General features: G+C 39.2%; 1 protein-coding gene and 1 long non-coding RNA gene across 3 annotated transcripts in view; one reads left to right on the top strand and one right to left on the bottom strand.

Annotated features, from left to right (window-relative positions):
* LOC122793338 overlaps nt 1-3,213 on the bottom strand; it is a 443,731-nt gene extending 440,518 nt beyond the window's left edge. Inside the window, exon 1 of the long non-coding RNA XR_006363469.1 lies at nt 3,104-3,213. This is a non-coding gene — a long non-coding RNA (uncharacterized LOC122793338). The remainder of the gene's footprint in view (nt 1-3,103) is intronic.
* B3GNT2 (UDP-GlcNAc:betaGal beta-1,3-N-acetylglucosaminyltransferase 2) overlaps nt 2,752-17,820 on the top strand; it is a 43,338-nt gene continuing 28,269 nt past the window's right edge. Inside the window, exon 1 of one of the 2 annotated variants that reach the window (XM_044061248.1) lies at nt 2,752-3,106. The gene's annotated coding sequence lies outside the window, so the exon portion shown is untranslated. Of the gene's footprint in view, nt 3,107-3,337; nt 3,717-17,820 lie in introns of those variants that run through there. The other variant, XM_044061238.1, reaches the window with a different exon arrangement.

Below are 17,820 nucleotides of genomic sequence, written 5' to 3'. Positions count from 1 at the left end.
CTTAAAAAACACAAAGTGTTTTAGAAAAACACTGCAAAAGCAAACAAAAGGAAAACAACAGAGACATCATAAAGAAAAAAAGCCCAAAGCCTCTGCCATGTTACACTTTTCACTTCCTGACCTTTCCTGACCTTATACCAATAACACCCCACACAGTCCTATTTATTAAGCCTATTTAAAAAAGTATGTAAAACTATTATGAGACACTATTGTGAGATTAACTTGTTTGTTGCTAAAAATTGCTAAAAAAAAATTTTGTTTTTTTATGTATTTTTATTCTGTATTTCTCTCTGAGCATCTCTATACCTTTTCTCTAAGTCTCTTCTAAAAAAGTCTCTTCTAAAACGGAAAAAGCTAACAATATAAAAACACACAAGCAGAATGTCATCATATCAAAAGCAAAATCAAATCAAAACAAAACCAAGCAAATTTTCTTTGTATTTTTTTTTTTTTGTCATTAACAGGTCAGGCTTGTCTTTTTCAGGGCTTGTTATTCATTCCGAGTGTCATTCATTCCGACAGAGAGCACCAGGAACCTCCTCTCCTCCTTTCCTCCCTTGCTTGGGATCTTTCTGAACTGCAAGCATACACTAGTCCTTTTTTTCTTTAATTTTTTTTTGAAATATTCTTATGAAACTATTCTTAGGCTCTGTATGTATGCTGTTTGTAGTATTGCATTAGTAAAGCATTCCGCTCATAAGCTCTAGTTTAGGGAGCAGCTACAATGTCAAAAAAAAAATACTTAGCTTTACTTACCTTTTACCTTTTTGTAGTTTGGTGGTGTGAGTGTGTGTACTCGAAAATAAACAAAAATTAAATCCTCCTCTCTCACTCCTTCCTTCAGCTCCTTCTTTCAAAAAAAAACCCGACGAGCGCATTTTTGTATAAAACCAGGGCTGGTGAAAAAAAAAAAAAAAAAAAAAAAAAAAAAGAGCATGAACAGAACAACAAACGACTACGACGTGTAAACACCGGAAAAAAAAGTGAAAATAATTTAAAAATTTAAATTAAAGAATTCATGGAAGCATGGAAGAGCTCTGAGGGCCGCATGCAGCCAGCGGGTCGCGGGTTGGACACTCCTGATCTACAATCTCCAGAACAGGAGGGATAGCAAGAGGCCTGTGCTGAGGCAGGTTTAAAAATTCTGAGTCTCTTTTTGGACTGAGAGTAGTCCTGGCTTTCTCAGTGGAAATGCTCCCTAAGGGTATGCAAGGTTTCACCAAAATAAAAATCTTCTGGAGGGGAAGCAGAGGGAATGGAATCCTCTGCATCTGAATCCTTATAGGTAGATAAGGATATGTCCTGGTAGTCAGAAGGAACAGAGATATCAGATTCCTGATCAGAAGAATCAGAAGGAATATCAGTTCTAGGTCTCTTTGAGGGGGAAGGCTGGCTTCCCCTAATTAAGATAAGGTCTTCAGCCATTCTAATCATTTGTTTTTGAGGCCCATGGGGCTGAGAATGGGCTTTGATCGTCAGTTTCCTAGGCCTGAGAAATTCTGTATTTTTGGCTTAAAACAAAGTCATCGGTTTAATATGAAAATTGGTAGCCTGAATACACCCTCAGAAGCTGGTGCCTGCATAGCGGCTCTGAACCCATCCAAGGTAGAGACATCTGCAGGTTCCATAGTCGAAGAAGCATCTCGCGGCATACCGGACTCCGAATGGGTCTCAGTAGATTCCTGCGAATCTGTAGAAGCGGGTATCAGGGGCTGCGAAAGTGCCTCACTGAGTACCGGCGGACTGATGACTAGCTTTACGGCAGCGTCGTCTGCAGTTTTGGACCTATGCGGTCTGTCTTTATCCTTATGTTTTTTCAGATCGGTAGTCAGATGGCTTACTGACGTCATTTTGGAGTACAGAGATCGAGAGCGAAAGTATTTAGCTACAAAAACTGCCCGATGACAGATAGTTCGGGCATTGAACAAGGCACAAAACCGACAGCGAGGGACGCCGTGGTCTGGGCCTAAACAGGTGACGCAGTAAGAATGAAAAGCTCTATTAGGTATTTGCTTCCCACAGGCAAGATAATTATTAATTTTTTCTGACATCGGTTAGGACAAGAAAAAAGGATCCCCAAGGGGGTACTTATCTTTTAGAAGACTTCAGGTCTGAAACTCGAAAACGAAAATTTCAGGAGTCAGCCAACCGGCATTTGCAAACTGCTTCAGGCACCACATGGCAAGAAAGACTGATGCAATGGTGTCGGCTGCATGTTTTACACCCCTGATGACCTGAAGTCATGGAAGAAGTGACAGCATCCAACACAGAAATCCCAAGACTCTGGTATTTAGGCCAGGTGAGGGGTATCTAAAGGCAGATAACCCAAATGTGATAACTGCAACAGTGAAACAGGAAGAACATCAGATGTTAGGAGGTACTACACACTCCAAAAATATGAGGCAAAAATCCGGACAATCTGCAAAACCTGTACAGGTGAGAGGTATGACCTGATTGCCCCTAATTATTTCTGGATTTCTCCCTGATTTGTTGACAACTATGCGTGTTAGTACTGCTTAAGAAGCCAACACTGAAGATTAAATACGCCATTGTTCCCCTAACATGCGCAATGAATTAACTTTTTTTTAACCTTTTTGTATCGTATCTACGCTACACGTTCACCTGTGGGCGTGCTGAAATCCATGTGTTAGGCGGAGTTTGCTACTGCGTTCTGTTTAGAGAGCAGGATTATAACCCGAGTGTACGTCATTTCATAATACGACCTCATTGTGGTTTATGACGGCATTGGACGTACTGTTGTAGGACTTTTGCCGTTAATAACAATTGTCACTGTTACAGTGATACCCTGACCCCATGTGCAAAAATGGGGAAAAGGGATTGTGGATAGATGAAGTTCCCACGAGAAACTACACCAAACAAAATACGTATCTCTGCTTTTTCTCTAATCTACTGCTTAAAAACAGAGATACACTATGTACTGCTTTAAATTTATTTATTGGCATTTGATTTTACACGATCTAGATAGACTCATTTAGATTCAGTTTTGAACGATACAGACACTTGTTGAAAAAAAAGGATTTCAACTCAAATACAGTGTTTATAGCAGCTTATTTCACGCAGCAATCACAGAAATTTTACATACCAGGTAAGTTATTATTAGCAAATCACATGCGTAACAAGCGGTTCCAATGTATTATTCCATTCTCCATATTTTCTTTGGAGTTTGGGATTCGTCTTAAGTATGCAAAACCTTAAGAAACGAGCCTGGCTCCTGGCTTGGACTTCGTTCGCGTCACTGGTAAACGCCCTCGTTGTGGGCGGGGTACGGGTGCAGTTTTCAACCAAAAAAAAAAAGAAACTATAGCAGTGAGTGTGCTTATGCAGCAAGTATGGTTATTCGTTAGGGTGCTCGTGTTTTTACAGGCCCACCAGTGACTTTTCTTGAAGGAGTACACCTCTGTCACACGCGCATCTTGCGGCGCGGGAAGGAAGCTCTTCACAAACAACTGTGGCGGACTGTTTTGTGTATAACTAACTGGAAAACGTCAACCGTTTTGGGTGAAAATAACAGAGAATGGTAATATGAAAATACCCAGGCTGTACGTGGTTAGGAATTTACCGACGTCTTCTCCCGCTTGGACAGCTGAGGAGAAGCCCATGAAGATGACAGTAGAAAATCTGACAGTTACGCCTAGTCCTTGATTAAACAGATGTCTCGTTTTTTATCACTTCCAATGTACTCAACATCAGCTCAGGTAATGTTTAAGTGTTTTGACAGTTATTAAAAACGGTGGTAATCCGTGGCCAGTTTGATTTATTAAAATCGACTCTGTCTGTTGTTTTGTAACCCCATTGCCTGCGCGGCGTTACATAAGAGCGGAGAGTCTCGCTGTGGTTTAAATTAATAAATTGTTTTGTAAATACATATAAGGTAGTACCCTTCTGTGTTAATAATGGACCGTATGCATAACATTTGAAGAGTTGACGCTTGTGTATAACGCACATTTTTGGGATATTGTATTAAGCGACGAAATGGGAGATTTGGATAAGTTGAAGTATAATGTGAGATGTCGATATACCTCTCCACTGCACAGATTTTGCAGAATGTCCAGATTTGTCTTATATTTTTGGTCTGTTCTTATTAAAATGTGATTTTCTGACATCATTGAGGACTGAAGTCATTAAATAGTGGTAGACATTTGAGGTTCAGACTCTATGTTCTTCAGAAAATGTGTGCTAATGCAAGATATGTTATTCTATCAACTTTCCAAGTTTATTAGAGCAATATTTAAAAATCTGCCCCCCATTATTTTAGGCATTGTCCAGATTTCTTGCTCAGAGTATGAACGTTAACCGTATAGACGCAAACGTCGACCAGCATTACTGTCAAAGGTTACTTCACCTTCTCAAAGTCCACACCGTGATGGTAGCATTTGATCAAAACAGTAGCACGTCATACCATTGCTGCAGGGCATGCTTTTTTCAGCAGAATTAAGTAACTGACTTTTTGGGTTGAGATGCATTTCAGAAAATGTTCCAGAAACATTTTGTAATGGGGAAATGGTGGGTTAAGTGTGAGAGTGTTTTGACCACCACGTGATTATTTGTTTTAATTGTAATACGATGGTTGTAGCCAGGTACTATTCAGTGGACTAAAGTGAGTACATTTGGGTAACTTTAATAGTAAATGCTATGAGTGTCTAATGTCTAGACGTGTTGCTTACAAACGAGCCTACTTATTTAAAAAATGTAATCAGTCTAGGGTTACCACCTGTCCCACATTGCGAGGGACGGTCCCTCTTTGGGCAGTTGTGTCTTGACAAAAAAATTGTAAAAATGGCAAATGTCCTGAGATTTTAGGACAAAATTATTTTCTATATTTTATGTAATGGTTGCATAAAACAGTTATTCTGTATCTAAAAATACCTAAATGTTATAAGAAACAGAATAAGCAACTAAAATGCTACACGAATAAGCTTTTGTTTAGGCAAAAAAGTTTCTATCCTTTGTTATGGCCGTGGGTATGTGTCAGCCTGTAAAATCGGAGGTTTGTACCAAAAATGTCCCACTTTGGCCATTTGTAAAGGTGGCAATCCTATATTCAGTACAGCTGAAAGACACTCCAGTCATTCAGTGTCCAAGGGTCTGTCATTGGAAAGTTGCACATATTTTGAACGTGATGCGGGGGACAGTGTAAGTCTTGCGTACACAATGAAAATTGTTGGTTTTGTTTTTACATACGAAAGAACGAATGCTGTTTTGGTTAGTTTGCAACTTGGTTAAAACGAGATGTTTGGTCGAGGAGCTCTTCCCCGAATGTTATATTTTCAATCTTTATGAATTCCCTGTGTGTATCTCTCTAGCCGCTACATACCTCTCAGTTGTCCAGATTTTCGCAGAATGTCCGGAGTTGTGTCTCTCTCTCTCTCTCTCGCTCTCTCTCTTTTTTTTTTTCTGGCTTTTGAATATACTAATTGATGGGGGTATACTTTTAAGTTTCAGATTTGTTGTCCATGCTGCAGTGTATTGGGTTTGCCTATGTGTTGTCTCGCTGACCGTTCATTGTTTTTCGTAATTGGATGGTATAAAAGAAATACGCAGGTAATAGATGAAAACAGTTTTTATCCCGCTTTGTTTTTAAACAGCAAAGCAAAATGGCATCAAATATAAAATATCTAACCACGTCTGATGTCAACCAAGGTTTAAACAATTTTTCAAATCTGTCATTTATCAGTTGAGTAATAAATAAATTGAAGTGCTGTCCATATGTTTAACTAGGCTATGGTTGCATTCATACTTCTCAACTGTACAGATTTTCGCCTCATATTTCGGTCCGTTTACCTCAAAATTGCCGTTTTTTTCTGGGAAATAGCAAATGATTGAAGTAAAAAAAAAAGACATTTGAGTTCATACTTTTCAGAAAAGTCATGTTAATGCAAAACCTGTTATTCTATCAACTTTTTAATAAGAGTAATATTTAAAAATTGTTCATATTTTTGGGCCTTTGTCCCCCATTAATTTATGGCTTTTTCCAGATTTCTTGCTCTAAGAAGTTGGAACTCATTTATTTTGTTTGCACCAGTGTTTGTAGAAAGGAATATTTTTGTCATTGAGTGACTCTTTCAGCTGTTTGGTATAGCAAGCGAGAGGATACTGGTAGCTAATTTTGTGCCTGCACCACCAATTTTTATTGGTAAAAACAGACATAGCTGACCATTTAACTGATTGCAATGCTTTGGCATATTTTGGACCTTTCTTTGAGTGGGATATAGGTTATAAGTGCAGAAATGTTTCCTTCCATGTAATGTTAATGACGTTTGTAGTACCGGTGTTGACATTTGCTGGGGTCCCCAAAGTTGACGTCTAGCGGGGACTACCAGAACACTTTCAGTTTGTGTCAGCATGTCACTGCTACCCCTCCCAAGGAACATTTGTAGTTCATGCTTGTGTATTTTTGCACAGACTGAACTGTAGTTACAGTGCTGTACATTAACACGTGCTTGTGTACCACTCTGTATTTACATAAGGACATTCCGTTACTGGCATTTAGTTGCAAAAATGGTACACCATATGTACATGAATGAACTTAGATGAAATGGTGCTCTAGGCACTGCTCACTGTTTCATTCCTCCAGTGCTCCCCTGTGTTTTCTCTCATCCTGTACTTCCTCACACCCATGCACACTGTTTCTTCCTTTTCTCATGTTTTGTTTTACTGTTCAGCATTTGCACGAAACCATGGCTTTCCACATACTCTGAAGTGATTTAGTTTGAACAGACGTTGTGGTAAAGGGAAGAAATTCATGTTGCTGTTCAGCTTTACTCTTCCTTCCATTAAGTCTTTCTTGACAAAGCACAGTAGTAGCCATTTAGGAAATAACTCAATTAAGTGGGGTTCCCCAGAAGCCATAGAGTTTATAAATGTCTGGGATGCATTTCAGAGCATTTCCCAACATTTTAATCCAGTGGCTAGCCTGAACTTCAAACATCAGGATTTCAAGGAAGACGCACAAGTGGTGCCCAAATGTGGAATGTTCACAGCTGACAAAATAGTAGCTTACAATAAACAAGGCTATTGTGAGGATCTGGGAATATTGTCCGTTTCCCTTAACCCCCCCCCCCCCCCAAAAAAAAATCATTCATTGCCTGTGCGTTGTGTTAGACTGGGATGATGATAGAGCTTCAGATGCCAACAGTCCTGTATGTCAAGTGACTGCTGCCATGCATATTCATAACATGTCCCCCCCCCTGCCCCAGGCAGCCACCTATTTAAATGCCTGATGTGTGGTTGTGAGGAAGAATTACAGTAGTGTATTCTGTTTTGTTTTTCCTAAACAGTACACTGCCACTATACAAACTATAGTAACTTTTGTACACCTCTCTGGTCTGTGAGAAGTAAAAAACTATAATACCACTGTCCCCAGCCTCAAGCAAACTAATGACCTTTGTACACTCCACCCTATATATATATATATATATATATATATATATATATATATATATATATATATATATATATATATATACTGACTCCAGGATCACACTACAGTGGGGAAAAGGGCATATACGTTTTATTTGCCCAACAGTAATTATGCAGTGAAATTTGATTAATCGGAATGAGTTTTCAGTGATTTTGAGCTTTCCGCGATTTTTTTTGAAATGAAATTCTGTGAAATGAGATTTCAGTAAATCAAAGTAGACCAAAATGTGTGTGTGAGATTTTATTTATATATTGTGTGTGTGTGTGTGTGTGTGTATATATATATATATATATATATATATATATATATGTGTGTATGTGTGTGTGTGTGTGTGTGTGTGTGTGTGTGTGTGTGTGTGTGTATGTATATATATATATATATATATATATATATATATATATATATATATATATATATATATATAGTGTAGATATGTATAGTTTGTGTATATTTAAAAAATTTAGGCATTCATTCATGATTCTGTCATGAACAGATACAAAATTAATTGGCCATTTCTATTTTACTGAACTCTTGCTCCCCTGCCACCTCAACAGTGTAACTTGTAGTAAAATTTTATTCCAGAACTCTTGAAATTTGGGGGGGGGTGATTAAAGATGCAGTATTTTATATGTTATGCATGAATACTTGTGAGAACAAATACACATTTCTTATTTAGTTCTGTTAATTAAAGCAGAGACCTTTTCAATGACAAAGGGTTTTTGAGATAAATAACTCCTGCAGTATAGAAAGAAATTATGAAATCAGATTTGGAATAAATCCATTTGAAAATGACTTTCCTTACCATGTACTGCAACATTATTAAATCTGAACAATTATGGCAATAAAATTATTAGTGTGTGTAAGTAAATAGTCATTTTATTTAAATGTTGTGGATTTTATGCAGAGCAAGATGGAAATAGAATATATCAGCCTTTGTCAAGTGAAGATGATAGTCTAGAGAGAGGTTAGTCAGGGTGTGAACAAGAAAAATGCGTGTATAGTCTGTGTGTTGTGGTCGATTTTGAGTTGAGTGAATGAAAGGTGATTAAGTAGTTCTAGCCATTTGAGCATTAGTGTTAAGCAGTGGTTCATTCAGCAGCCAAATTTGCAGCTAATACATTTATATTTTGTAAAAGCATCCTCTCATTCAGCAGCCAAATTTGCAGCTAATACATTTATATTTTGTAAAAGCATCCTCTGATTTATCTAATAGGTTGGATTGCATGTTGGTTAATATGGGTGCTGCATAGAGAAGGCAGGATTGTGTGAGGTAGTTTTTGTTTCGGTAGAGGAAGTCCAGTTTTTGAGTTTTCCTGGGTGATGTACTGGTAAAATTTTAGGTCCTTGTCTATTATGACTCCTAGTAGTTTGGACTTTGTTACAGTTTTTATGGTGGCCATGTTTGTTGAGGTAATATTGAAGGGGTATACTGGTTGTTGAATGAGATCTAGGCATGAAAAGCGTCAATTTTGTTTCATTTTATAGGGATGAATTCAGTTCAGTTCAGTATGTCATCACTCCTTCCCTGATCTTTATACTTTCAAAAAAGATGTGTTCTTTTGAAATTTCCTAGTGTGTCTCTGGCATAGCAGCTGTCCTGAGATGATGCTGTTGATTTACAATAGGTGTTGTCCATTAAGTGAGTGGTGGATTTCCAGGTTACTTTTCTGTCTTCAAAGAATCTTCTGCAGGCTTTTGAGCGATAAATTTGCAATGGGAGACCACATGTGCAGTAGACTGACAGGTTCTTGTACATCAGAAGATGTTTTTATACTAGAGCAGCCCATGTTGCACCATAAAATGTTTTGGAGACCATTGGAATTTGTAATATTTACAGGGTTCCCTGTGTGGTGCTGCAAGCTGAAACTAGTTTCAGTGCTTTTGCTATCCGTTCCACATGCAGCACTTGTTGCAGTTTTGTCAGTAAATATAGGTTTGAGTAGTGCTGTTGTATAGTACCATCTCAGTCACTGTTCAGTATGTTTCATTCTTCCTGTCTCACTCGAGAGTCATAATCCTGTGTGGTAGTACACATCTAAGAATCTTAGGTTTAGAAGTTGTAGTAAAAAAAATAAATAAATAAATAACCTTTCCTGTATATGGGAAGAGTGCAGATTAGATACTGTGGTGCCTTACTTAAGTTTGTATTATTCATCCTAATAAAGGATGCTTCCTAGAAAGGAGGAAAAAATAAGGATTCTAAGTAAAATGTTTACATGGCATGGCTCTTTGGTACAGGTGTTCATCCCTTACTGTGACCTGGAGTTTTCATTAGTGGCCTTGACACCTGAAGCAGTCAGAGGAGGCATGGCCTTATTTTTCCAAGGGGAATGTGCATGATCTTGGACACATAAGGAGTCCAAAAGGAAAGTTGCTTGTGCTGCAGGGGGAGGGGCAGAGATACTTTGAAGACGCACCATCTTGCAGAAGGGGGGGTCCAACCGCTGTGGATAGCCCATTGGTTGTCACCTCCTTGTCACCATCCCAAGTGCATGCACATTAAGGCCAGGAAGAAAATGGAAAGGCTGGGAACCACCCCAGTAGCTGCTCTCACCTGATGGAACGAATGGACTGGTAGACAAGCAAGAGGGTCTGATGGTCAGCAGACGGTAAGGAAAATTTGTTTTAAAAAAACAAATACTGACAGGGCAATAGTAGTTTTCTTACCAGTAAGCAACATAACTTGGTGGCATGGTCATCATGGGTACGTGAAGTGACGTGTTGCTAACTGTGGGGTTAGTACGATGTTTGTGGGGCCATGTAGAGGCTTGTAGAATGGATTTGCAGGCAGGGCTGTCATGTCTTTGAATGGGAGCAGTAAAAAGTTGGTGTTTTGCGAGGTGATTACTGTACCACAGCTGTGGAGAGAACGTTTTGTGCGGATAAGTTAGTTGTCTCCAATATCTGATTATACTTCCACCCCATGGCCTTGTTTACCATTTCAGCATGGTACTACTTGTTGAAGTCTTGTATCTGCCTTGCCCCATCTTTCTCTCTCTCTCTCTCTCTCTCTCTCTCTCTCTCTCTCTCTGTCTCTCTGTCTCTGCCTTATTACTCTTCGTACTGACATACCATGAGCTTAGTTTTGAGTTTGCATATTTTGTATTTCTTTCCTACAGTTGCATCTTAAGCTTGGCCTAAACATAATTGTTTTAATTTTGCTCTGAGTAGTCTTGCATAGCCAGGTAGCCACTTTCTGGATTTGCATTTGTCATTTGGCTTAGGGTATGTGATTTTGTGTCAGAATGTGTTCTTTTTAAGTCAATATTTTGCAGAGTACACTGATCTGCTGACCCTTTTCCGAGTAATCTCTTACTTTTATACAGTCCTAAATTGCCTCCAGTTAGCTTTTTATCTTCAGCCAAATCATTTTATCCTGTTATCTTTGCTAACTTATCAGGTGTCTTTGTTGGAAGCATTTGTATGTGTGAACTTCCCAGTATTGAACAGTCTAAACTTTTGTCACTTTGCAAAAAATTTCCCCCTCTTATAGTATTTATCTTCAAAGATTCCCATTTAATATCTCTTTAAGTTATTTAATGTAGCATATTGACACAATCATTTTAAAAGTTTTATTATCCTAAGCCACCTGTCTTAAATACTGTTTTAAATCTGGAAAGATTATTTTCCTTACCTTGACCTGCTATGTGAAACACTTTTCCAGATCTCATGAACCATAATCCAGTCATTTGTTTCCAAAGAATATTTCCCAAGCCTTTGTGTTGGAGGAAAGCCTTGTAGCTTATCAGTGGGAGTAGTAAGCACTAGGTAACCTGCTTACCACATAAGGAGTGGTTTCTGGCCCAGAAATTGTAGTTAGGGCAATTTTTCCATTTCTCAACCTTCTGATTTAAAAGCTGCATTTGCACTTGTTTCTTTCCTGTAAATAGTCTACTTCAGATACAGATTCTTGGCTTTAGCACTTGAATTTGCTTATTTGTGCTCTGCACGTGTTCAGAACTTGTAAGCACCAAGTGAATCTACAAATGACTACAGTACTTAACCTTCCTCATTACCTAGAGGAAAAGTTTTTGTACTTCCTCACTTGCTTAGAGAAAAACATCTCATCACTTTCCTCACTTGTCTAGAGGAAAATAGTTTTTTATTCAGGCATGCCCAAGGGTTAGCTCTGTGTTCTCTCCTATCTATCTGATGAATCTGGGCATCTTGGGACAATGTAGTAATTGCCTCATGTACACAGACGACCCTCTTCTCACACAACACTACAAACCTGTGAGAGATGCACTTATCTAGCCAAACTGGAGGTGAAGCTCTTTTCATCCAAGACTGAACTTGAAAGTGAAGAGTAGTAGGTAAACACTTGCACCACACCACACTCATCACATAGTCCCACTAAACATACACCACCAAAATCCACACATAGAAACACAAAAACATTTGCAGAGGCTCTTAATAATCTGCTCAAGCAAAAGAGACCTCCAAAGCAGAAACGCAATCAACCTCACCGCCCAACACAACCCAAATGACACATAGCTCACAGCCCATAAGGCAAATCGACGTACCCAACACAGGGGTCTATATTAGATTGTCAAATGCTGACAGCTTTGAAGCTTCCAACTTCGAACTCTAAGTTCGAAGCCAAAAAATGCCATATGTCCAAAAAAAATGCTCTATGCAGGGGGGCAAGCCCCTCCTGCACCCCCACACCCCCCTACTTAAATATACCAACTCTGAGATCACACTACAGTGCATTAAAGGGAAATCTTCCCTCCCCGCACTCTTTGGTGATCTCTGAAACATTTCAAAGTTTGTACACTTCGAACTTTCAAGTTCGAAGTTGTCAGCATTCGACATACAGACCCCAACACAATAGTCCTAGGTGACTCTTTAGTCAGGCACACCGATGTCCCACTCACCAGGCTAAACAAGGAGAAGGTTACTTTCAGCTGCCTGTCGGGTGTCAGGATCCGTCACATAATCCATGCACTCGGGTCACTCCACAACAAGTACAAATATGACACTGTCTTTGTCCATGTTGGTGAGAACGACCAGAGATGCATCTCCCTGGACTACATGAAAAGAGACATGGAAGAGCTCTCCGATCTCATAGCCCAGGCAGGTATAACCCTAGCCCTGAGTAGCATCCTGCCATCGCCCAGAATGATACCACAATACAAGGACAAAATGATTGGCTAAGCTTCTGATGTCATTCTAAGGGGATCCTGTCTGCATGGGACAACATGGTCGACAGACCATGATGCTTTGCCAGAGATGGCCTGCACCTGGGATTCAGGATACTGGCTAAGGCTCTTGCCGCACCTATAGTGCCTTTTTTAGGTAAGGTTCAAATGACATTCACCACCGTAACATGAACATGCAAGCGAAAACTGAGAGTAATGCTACTCTGTGCTAGAAGTCTGAATCTCAAAATGCACTCCCTCGAGGCACTCCTTAAAATGGAGAACATTAATATCTGTGCAGTGACTGAGACCTGGTTCAAGGCTCCAGAGTGCACCCCTGCATTACCAAGCTATAACTTGTGCCACACTTTTCGGCCATCTAACCTGGACCGGAACACCAAAGGCAGAGGTGTGTCCATATTCATTAAGGATATCCACACCTCCAGGTTAGTTGCTCAGCATAATGCTTCCAAGGTTATCCAAATGCAATGAACTCTGGGCAAAACTGCAACCCAAATTGTAGCTTGCTACAGATCCCCCACCATGCCCCAGGATTCCCACTCTTTTCTTGATATACTGGAAAATATTGGGGTTCAACCAAACACCCTAATAATGGGCGATTTTCAACTACCCCACCATTAACTGGGTAAACTATTCGCTCAACGCTTTCTGGAATTCATAAATTCCAATGCCCTGTATCAACTTATCCACACCCCCACTAGGGGCAACAATATCCTTGACCTAGTCATTACCAACATGAGTGACCAGTGTTCCACACCTGAAGTAAACTCCTGGTTGGTCAGATACGACCATAAGCTAATCACCCTAGATAGCCACATCCCACCCCACCTCCCATTAAGGAAATCATGGTAAAAAAATTTTTCCAAAGCCACCTTCATGCTTCTTAAGACAGAAGTGGCGAACTTCATGACACCCATGCAGGACGGCTGAATCTTACACGAGTGCATGGATCGTGCTATCCCTAACAGAACCAAGATGCTTTCCTCCAAAAAAGGAAGCTAATCTGGTGGTCCCCTGCCATAAGCAAACTCTACAAACAGCAGGAAGAAACCGTTGCAAAAGAGAGTAAAATCCCATGAGTGGAGGAGCTCCCTGGTCAGCCTCCGTAAGAAGCTAAGATCCCTTACAAGATCCTCCAAAGCTAGCTATGAAAACAAAATCGCCACTGATTCTAAAGACAACCACAAAGCATTCTACAGCTATGTCGGGGATCTCTGTGGCAACACCCAGATCTGCTCTGAGTTATAGCACAACGGCACGAAAATTACAGAACCAGCTGATATTGCCAACATCCTGGATGATAGGTTCAGTGCTAACTTTACCCCCCTCTCGCCCCCTAAAGGACCCATATCTATACAGGAAGAATGCAGAGTAATGTAATCACAACTATGCAGGTAAAAGCTGCACTCTCTAAAGCCAAAAACATAGCATCCATGGGACAGGACAACATCCCAGGCTGCGTTTTACACAAACTTCAGAACAAACTGGCTCCCCACCTAAGCACCATGTTCAGTCATAGCCTCACATCAAGGTTTGTGTCCACTGAATGGTGCACAGCAACAGTTATCCCACTCTACAAAGGGGGAGCCTCCACTGATCCTGGAAACTATCGTCCTGTTAGCCTGACAAGCCTGGTCTGTAAGGCCATGGAACGTGTCATTATGGAACTCATAAACAAAGACATTGGTAACCTCCAAACTCTGGACCCCACCCAGTTTGGGTTTGTGAAAGGCAGATCATGCCTCCTGAATCGGATGAACTTCTTTGAGGCAGTCCCCAAAGCTGTTGAGTGGGGGGGGGGTAAGGTGGTTCATGCAGCCTGTCTTGACTCGCCAAGGCTTTCAACACCATTCCCCATTCTGGAATTATAGATAAACTCACTAACCTAGGTATAAATCCTTACTTCACAAGATGAGTTGCCAACTGGCTCACTGACAGAACCCACACTGTGTAAAAGTTGCAAACTCCAAGTCTGACTTCAAACCAGTGACAAGTGGAGTACCACAGGGTTCAGTCCTGGGACCTCTCCTGTTTGGTATCTACTTCTCTGAAGTACAGGCTAACCCTTTGGCTAACGAAGTTTGCAGATGACTGCAAACTAGGAGCCATAGTAGAGTCCCCAAATGATGTGGACATCCTACAGAAGGTCATCACTGAGACAGATGCCTGGTGTCAGGGCCATGGCCTCAAGCTCAGTGCCAAAAAGTGCATTGTTATCTCCTTTGGTAAAAACTCTGTACCCATGAACTACCACATAGGTGGCAGTCTACTTAACGCTAAATGTGTGATAGAGACCTTGGGACCCAGGTGGACAGTAGTCTCTCCTTTGATAATCACATCGCCACAGTAGTCAGGAAATCCTCCTACGTGGCACACCTAATCACAAAAGGGTTCTCATCCAGGAAAAAAGAGGTCATTGTTCCCCTCTACCCAATACTCATATTAGACATATTAGACCCATTATAGAGTACAATGTCCCTTTTGGAATGTACCTCACAAGACCTCTGCAGCAGCTGGAAAGGCCACAGAAGTACCTCACAAAGAGGACTACTGGCCTCAACAGATGCCTTACCCTGACCGTCTCAAACTCCAGCTTTACTCCATAGCATATCGCCTACTCCGAGGTGATCTCTGCCTAACATATAAAGCTATGTCAAACCCAGAGCTGTTTGGACATGCTGCACCTAAAGAAATCCCAATCCCTCCAAGCTACACGCTCTAAGGACCTAAACCTTGTCACCACAATAAACAGGACATGCTGGAGGATAGATTCCTGTCCCAGAGACTTTCCATACGCCGGAACAAGCTACCCATCTATGTCGAGCAAAGCTGCTCATTAGCACTCTTCAAGAAAAATCTTGAGTGGATAGGCAATAGGAAAGGCACCCCGGGGATCACTTCTGTGGGCTCTTGCACAAGAAAATAACTTTCTTGGGTGGTGTAAGCCAGGGAACCTTGTTGGCTAGGCTTACTTAGACCCTTGGGCCAGTAGCCTAGTATCTACCTATGAACCTATAATCCATAGTTAAGAAGGATTTTAATTTTATTTTATCTCTGTTCATTGGAAACAATTATACCACTCTAAAGAATTTATCCACCAAATTGATTGCGACACATTAGCACTTTCCAGCAGTCCTTTAGTTATACCATCTCTCTTAATAATAGTAATAATCCTAACGCTTTACTTTCCAGTAGTGCTGTGGTTATATGTAGAGTTGATTTGTTATTCCAAAATAATACTCCTAAAGCTTTTAAAATATCGTTGACATGTAGAGAGATTGTTGGAGACTTTATTAAATGGAACTACAGGTTGCCAACTAAGTTAAACTGAAATAAAGTGCTTTTTAACTTTTTTTCCGTTTAGCCTCATAATTCTTATCTATCCATTGAATTGTTTTAATAGATGCAGCTTTTGTATATGTTTCTGTGTCTGGTAATTTTAATACCATCTTTTAATAAATGATCTTGTATAGTGATTATATGCTAATCATGTTCTTCTGGTTATCATTGAAATCTCAAGATTTAATTGCATTTTATTTGGAGAGAGGAATGTTTGAAGTATGTATAAAATCATAAGAACTCACTAAGTTAAACTGAAATAAAGTGCTTTTTAACTTTTTTTCCGTTTAGCCTCATAATTCTTATCTATCCATTGAATTGTTTTAATAGATGCAGCTTTTGTATATGTTTCTGTGTCTGGTAATTTTAATACCATCTTTTAATAAATGATCTTGTATAGTGATTATATGCTAATCATGTTCTTCTGGTTATCATTGAAATCTCAAGATTTAATTGCATTTTATTTGGAGAGAGGAATGTTTGAAGTACGTATAAAATCATAAGAACTCTTAACAGTTTGTATGCTATTTAGTTTCCTTAGACTTTTTTTTTTTTTTTTTTTTTTTTTTTGAGGATTTATTACCTTTTGTATACATCATTAGGTATGTACAGTTTCTATTCCTCATTGCTTCTCAGTCCTTATCTAAAATTCTGTTTTATCTCCTTGGTCTTCTGTCTCAAGTCAGTATCTTCTAATGAAATGGAATTTGCTATAGTTTAAAAAATCTGTCTTGTCTTTAAAATGCAAGTATGAAATATATTTTTATAATTTTTGGTTATTCTACGGACTTGATTAACATATCTGTGAATAAACATTATTTTAGCTTCACTTTCATCCCTTTAACAGAAGGCTTTTGTTTTATTGCTAGAGCTAAAACGTAAATAGAACAAGGGGAAGGGGACACGTTTTGTACCCCTTTTAATTTTTAAGGTTTCTAATAAAAAATACTTAGTATGCTTTTTGTATTCATTATAGAGAAATAAACTTGGTGTGTCAAGAAGGTGCAACACTTTCCAGTTAATTGTATAAGTTTGCTTGCCATGAGTAATAAAAGATTTATTTATAGTCATTTTATTTCTATTGGTGTTAATACTCAAATGCAATTTAGTCATATTTACTAAGAATGCAATAATTTTATCACTTACTTGCCAAAATAGAATAAGATTTTATAGTCCACGTTTAATAATAAGAATTGTCTATATAGTGAACACTCTGAAAAGATTTTTATTTTTTTTGTAATCAAGGTATTTCCAAGATGATGGTATTTGTTTTGCCTGGGTATCTGAAGTACTAATGAAAGAAAAATGTATTGTATTATATTCGTAGTTAGAATCTTTTGCACAACTGTGGTTACCTAAATTGGGAGAGTTATTCTTGAGCTGTATTATTTTAAGGATTTCATTTTATTTCAATGTTTTTTACAAGACTTTTGTAATTTTTGGTATTTTCAAGTTGTGAATATAATCAATATATTTAGAGTTATAAATGTAACTTGTGTTCATTCTCCATGCTCTAGTATCCTTTTGGCCCTATAGGTTGTTTTGTCTAAGACGCACAACCCCCAGCTAGTTTACCGATGCTGTGGTTCTGTCCCACACTTTGATTTTGATTGGTCAGCACTGTGGAAGGAAAATCAGCAGTCTTGAGTGGAAAATCTTTAGTACTTTCTTGCCATATTGTGAAGAAGCAGTTAAGAGGCTTCTCTTAATACAGCAGCTGACCTTTAGCTTTTTGTTTTGGGCAGATAAAAATTTAATTATCTCTCTCTAGATTTTAAATTGTATATAAAATCCTAGTGTGTGATTTTGCGTGTGTGTTCATAGGTTGGTACTAGGCTATCAGCCCTAGGGCCTATACAAGCCCAGCCATAACAATTC

Source organism: Protopterus annectens, chromosome 1.part0 (assembly GCF_019279795.1).
Source record: "Protopterus annectens isolate FY-2018-M chromosome 1.part0, PAN1.0, whole genome shotgun sequence".
In the NCBI taxonomy this organism is placed as follows: Eukaryota; Metazoa; Chordata; order Ceratodontiformes; family Protopteridae; genus Protopterus; species Protopterus annectens.
The sequence above is the reverse complement of the archived record's forward strand: the minus strand, read 5'-3'. Positions and strand labels throughout refer to the sequence as shown.